Source organism: Salvia splendens, chromosome 9 (genome assembly GCF_004379255.2).
Source record: "Salvia splendens isolate huo1 chromosome 9, SspV2, whole genome shotgun sequence".
NCBI classification, from domain to species: Eukaryota; Viridiplantae; Streptophyta; class Magnoliopsida; order Lamiales; family Lamiaceae; genus Salvia; species Salvia splendens.
In genome coordinates, this window is record NC_056040.1 from 18,582,234 (window position 1) to 18,588,409 (window position 6,176).

The window sequence follows — 6,176 nt, forward strand, 5'->3', positions numbered from 1 at the left end:
GCCGTCCAAATGCTACTCTGGCGAGCTCGCCGTTTCTGTTCGTGAACTGGGGCAGCAATACCAACTGGGGTTTTGTGCGTGCACAATCCTGGCGGCTCTGCTCTGATGATGTGACTTGAGGCAGGAGTCACGCTCACGACGAGGGGCTGCTAGAGGCTCTTGATGAAGTCATGGCTGTAGGTAGTGATTTCAAGCTGGAGATTATCTACCAATGAAGACTGCATTTCTTTTTCTGCTCAAAATCCACATTATCAAATGCCATCTCTACTTCCTGTTCACACATGTCACCCTGAAGAGATTAATTAAGGCACAGGCTCCATTTTCTTTCCCGTTTCACGTCCTACATCTAATATATTGTACTTTTGTAAGCTCGAAAGTATGTAAAAACCACTCAAAGTTAAGAGAATAAATGTCGAATATTTGAATTATGTAGTTTGATTTCAATAGAGCACCAGTAGTCTAGCCATAGAGTTTTAAAGCTCTAAGTTGCCATAACTATCACTTAAATTTTGAAACTTCTAGTTTTTGTAACTATCAGTTGAATTTTGAAAGTACAAGTTATTGTAATTTAATGTATCATCCCAAATAAAAAATCATGGGCACTTGATACGAGTCTTATACTATTAATATTTAGTTTAGATATATTAGGGATTTGCATATCTTTTTCTATATCTTTGTTTTCTTGTTCATTAAGTTAGTAGCATTATAAATAGGAGTTATTGTTATCACTTTATTCATTCAATCAATATAATATTTTCCCTAAACTTGTCTTGAGTATCTAGTATAATTATTGTTCCCTATTTGCTGCTGATCGGAGAACGTCTGTGACTCAGCAAATCCGTGAGCCTTCCTTCGAGCTTGTCGAAGGATTGATCACCCTATCCGTCCGAGAAGATAGATAGCCGGTCACGTTACGGAGGACGTTCGTAACAACTGGTGCTTTCATCCCGTACTCATCCTCCATATTTTCCAAAAAAAAAAAAAAAAAAAAAAACAGCCGCAACACCACCCTCACAGCCACGCCTAATCCTCCACCTTCTTCATCAATAACCTATTCACCACCAATATCCTTAACAGGAAACCCCTTGCCTGAATCCGCACGACGTCTGGTCCCATGACCCCTTGCTGCCACAGGATCCAATTCTAAGAGCCCGAGCTCGATTCTGGGCTAAATTTATTGATCAAAAGGTTATACACTCAACAGCGCTTGCGCTGCATTCGGAGGGAGAGGAGCAGGAGAGAGCAGTAAAGCTAGCGGTTGAATACTGATCGGCCGCACGATGTGGCAGGAGAGAGCAGTAAAGCTTGCGCCGCACGATGTGGCAGGAACGGCCCCGATTTTCTCCACTGGGTTGGAGAAGATCTTGGCGCGATTTGACAGAATGGAACTCAAGCTGGAGAAGTTGGAAGCGCCGCGCGTTCCCGAACCTGATCCCCCTTATTTCTCGGACGAACTTGATGACGAAGGGTATCACTCCCCGCGCGACGCTTGGGAGGCAGACGACGATGTCCACCAGCCTTTCATCCACGGACGACGAGACCGTGGTGGGGATATCCGTCGTCGACGAGGCGCTGCCCGCGCATTACATTGGCGCGACGACCGTCTTCCGCAGCAGAACGTTCATCGGGCGCCGTACCGCGATCGCCCCGAGCCTCGGCACCGCATGTGCTGGGACAGGCCGCGGGATCGATACCTGGGGATGGAAGAGTCCGAACAACAACACTATGTGGACTTCTATTCCGGATCGAGGCGTCGCCGGACTTGCTGGGATCCGCCCTCCCGTACATCCGGTTGTCGTGTGGGAGAGATTCGCGCTCCTCCACTGCCGGAACCACCGCCACAGCCGGTACCAGAACCAGAACTGTTTTATGGCCCGACGCATCGTGGAACATCGGACACTCCCGAGTCAAAACACACGACGCGCCCCTCTTTCGGCCCCCGAGGCTTTCTTCACGCTGATTCAGACGTGTCGTCACGATTTCCACCTAGCGCGTATACTGGCCAGCAGCGAGAGCATCCCCAAACCCAGAACCGGCACCTGCACCCCACATTCCCAAGCCCCCGTACCCCCGCACATCCACAGCTCGTTCTCGACTTGAAGCCACCGCTGCAGCACGTGCTCGACCAACAACCGCAGCCAAGTCACCGTCGCGCAGCAGCGCCACCGGCCCCTGCGGCTGCACCGTCCCCGCCGCTGCACATGGATCAGCAACTATCGCCATCCTGCGGCCATCCTACGACTCACCTCCGTCAAGCTGAGGCCTGCCTCGAATTGTCCACTACTGTGAAGCAGCCCCTGCTCCAACGCCCGCCCTCCTGCCTGCGTTCCCCGAGCCTCCACTCCGCTACGGAGCTTGTTTCTTGTGAAGAGAAATACTTGGGAATTGAGGGTGATGCAAAAGTGTTGAATCAAGTTGACTTGCGGCTCAATGAGAAGAAATTAGTAGATGATGAAGTACGAGCTATAGAGGTGGATAAAATTGATGACGATGATGGTCTTCATGATTCAAGTAAAAGGAATGAGGAAGAGGCATCGTTAGACGTTGTAGAGGAGGACGATTCCGTAGAGGAAGTGCCGAAGGTCATCGCCTCATTCCCTGTTGTTCAAGTGCAATCCAAATCTATTGTTGAGAATTGTTGGGGCAAGAAAGGAGATAGTGCTTACACCGGTTTGTGCATAATTGTTGGTGTCTATGTGGATTTGAGTATCAGTGATGTTACAAGTATGAATTATCGATCAACATCGCTCGATACCGATGCAAGGTTGATCCCTCCGCGCAATGACATGTGGGATTCGAACATTCTTGGAGGCGTGGACAAGCTTGTCGTTGTGGCGTGGAATTTTGCCGACCACATTGGGTCTCCTTTGTTGACTTTTGACAAAGGTGATGAATGGAGACATTCAGCTGCTCGATATGTGTTTGATCCAGGGGGAGACGTCTAGCTAAAGCTTTTGCTTTCAACTCTCGTCCTTGGTTCGTGGTTCCCACCTTGAGGACAAGGTGGATTTTAACCGTGGGGGAGTTGATACGAGTCTTATACTATTAATATTTAGTTTAGATATATTAGGGATTTGCATATCTTTTTCTATATCTTTTTTTCTTGTTCATTAAGTTAGTAGCATTATAAATAGGAGTTATTGTTATCACTTTATTCATTCAATCAATATAATATTTTCCCTAAACTTGTCTTGAGTATCTAGTATAATTATTGTTCCCTATTTGCTGCTGATCGGAGAACGTCTGTGACTCAGCAAATCCGTGAGCCTTCCTTCGAGCTTGTCGAAGGATTGATCACCCTATCCGTCCGAGAAGATAGATAGCCGGTCACGTTACGGAGGACGTTCGTAACAGCACTCTATTGTGTACTATAATACAAACGCTTAGACGCCTATAAATTTGAAGCACTAGAGTTCTCATGTTTGAACTGTTATGACATCATCTATATTCGGGGTCATGTTCCTTTTCATGAGAATGAACATTTGTATTAGGTATCATGGCACAAACTCTTAATAACTGTTCAACTTTTTTATCTAGTTTGCCTCAGCATACATCACCGTTTTGGCTTAGATTTAGATCTTTTTCTCTATTACCGTATTTCTATTTTTGAAACATTTGAGTCTTACAATTCATAATGTCATTGATGTTGCACCAAATTAATTTGAACTTGATTGTTTAAGATAGTACATGTAATATGAAATATAATTTCTTAATGTTTTAGCATGTATTTTTAGTAGAAACTCATGCTTTTTAAGTTTCTGATTATGCATTTTGCTTGGTTATTACTATCTTGGGTTGTTAAGGATTCATATGACACATAGTTTGTGCACTCGAATGTCAGTTGAAAAAGAGAAAATAAAAAAAATAAAAAAAGGAAGAGAAAATTATAACAACATAAATATATATGTCAACTTACCTGATTTTTCATCTTTATTATTGTAAAGTTTAAAGATTGTAAAGTGTGACTGCAAAATTATGAATTCGCAGGAACAAATCATTGTCTCTCTCATTTAAGTGCGATAATATAATGTTTATCAATTATCATATTATAACTACTGTTATTATGACATCATGATCATGAGCATATAAGAATCATATTCAAAGTTCTCTAGTGTAAACTAATGTGAACTCAAAAATGCATGCAATTTTGTTGTGACACTTCAGAGCAAAATCAAGGAAGTTGCCAATTAAGGGCATTAGCAATGGGGCGCCCTAAGGCGCGCCCTATGGCGCGCCACGTCAGCAGTTTTATCCTCCTACCTCCCCACCTGCAGTGGGGCGCCCTAAGGCGCGCCCTAAGGCGCGCCCTATGGCGCGCCACATCATCATTTTATTTATTTGTTTAATTGATTTAAATGTTTTCAACTAACAATTAATAACGAGTAAATAAAAAGGTCGAAATAACAAACGGGGACACATTAATAAAAAAAGAAGTTACACCGTTCAACTTACAAAAAAAAAAACTAAGTCGGTGCAATTCCCAACTTCCGACGCAGTTCATCTATCAATGCCCGGAGGTATTCGGCTTCGTCGGGGTCGGTACACTTCTTGAGGGCCTTGTGCGTCTCCAACAACGTCCTCGCCATCGACGCTGTCGCCAACGACGAATACACTTCGGCTGCCTGGGGCGGGAGCATTTCCGGGAGCGGAGGTGGGGTTGCAGCGGTCGAGGATGAGGTCGCGGCCGCCTTCCCTTTGGCCTTCGCAGCCTTGACGCCGGGAGGACGTCGGGAGGACATCGGTGTGCCGGAACCGCTGTCGTCCACGTACAACCGGTTGAGGTCAACCGGTTGATGGCTGGGGCGGAAGCGGTCGCGGCGGGGTCGGGATCGGCCGCTGCGGCGCCACGTCGGGAGGGGGCGACTGGTCGGGTTGGAGACGGCTCCATGTCCGACAACCCATACGAGTCCGTACTGAAATCGGGATCGTATTGGGCGTTGGTGTCGAACGAACGATATTGGCCGGGTTCTGTACCCGGCCAACGCGCATCTCCACTAAACATAGGACTATTTGGACTTGAAGCCATTTCGTAGTAATTATGTAAATGTAAGTTTCGAAAGTGAAATTGTGAAATGAAATGTAAAACGAATGAACTCTATTTATAAAACAACCAAACCGCGTGCCATCGTCCGCGACCTATCGTCCGTGTACGCCACAATGGGGAGGACGATGGCGCGCCCGATGCCTATCGTCCGCAGCCATCGTCCGTGTACGCCACAATGGGGCGGACGATGGCGCGGACGATAGGCATCGGGCGCGCCATCCTCCGCGCCCTTAGTATCGGCCGCGACGATCGTCCGCGACCTATCGTCCGTATCCGCAATGGGCGCGGACGATCGATGGCGCGGACGATGCGCGCCATCGGGCGTGCCATCGTCCGCCCATTGCGGATGGCCTAAATGGACAAAAATATGTGCACTAACTTTTTAAAGTTGAGTATGAACACATTTGGTCCCACATTAATTTCGTGATTACTTCACAAAAGAAAGGCGAGAAAGGGCCCCCACTCCAATGCCTTTCCATCCATGTATTTTTTTTATATAAGACAATCATAAATTAGGTTGATTTTTCGTCCACTAATAAAGTTGATTCTACATCGATGATTTATAGATATATTATCCGATTTTTAATTATTTCTTTGGTAGATAAGTTTGTGGATTATCTGATAGAAGCCCATCAATTATATTTCAATATCATGTTACACTATTAGTATAATTTTATACTATTAATTTATAGATAGAAAACTATAGTCTATATTGAAATATTTGAATTTTTCCATATATGAATAATTGAACATGTAACATGCAATTGAAATATATGGAATTTTTCAATATATGAATAATTTATTCGTCACTAAAATAAGGGCCAAGATCCCATGCTGTGCACAGCAGTGCCAAATATGCACATACACTTAATTGTTTTATAATAAACAAACTTAATACTTTAATGTTATAATTTAACAATTAAAAAATACATGTATGGAACAAGGGGATCCCAACCCAATAATGAGGATAACTTACTTCCGTAAAGATCTACAGAAATCAACAAGATACGGAGTAATAACTATTTTATCATATTCAAGTAATTCAACCCCTGATAATAGAAACATAAAATAGAAACTATGAGTAATATTTTAGGGAAAAGGCCAGTGAAGGATTTTTACCTTTTACCTATAA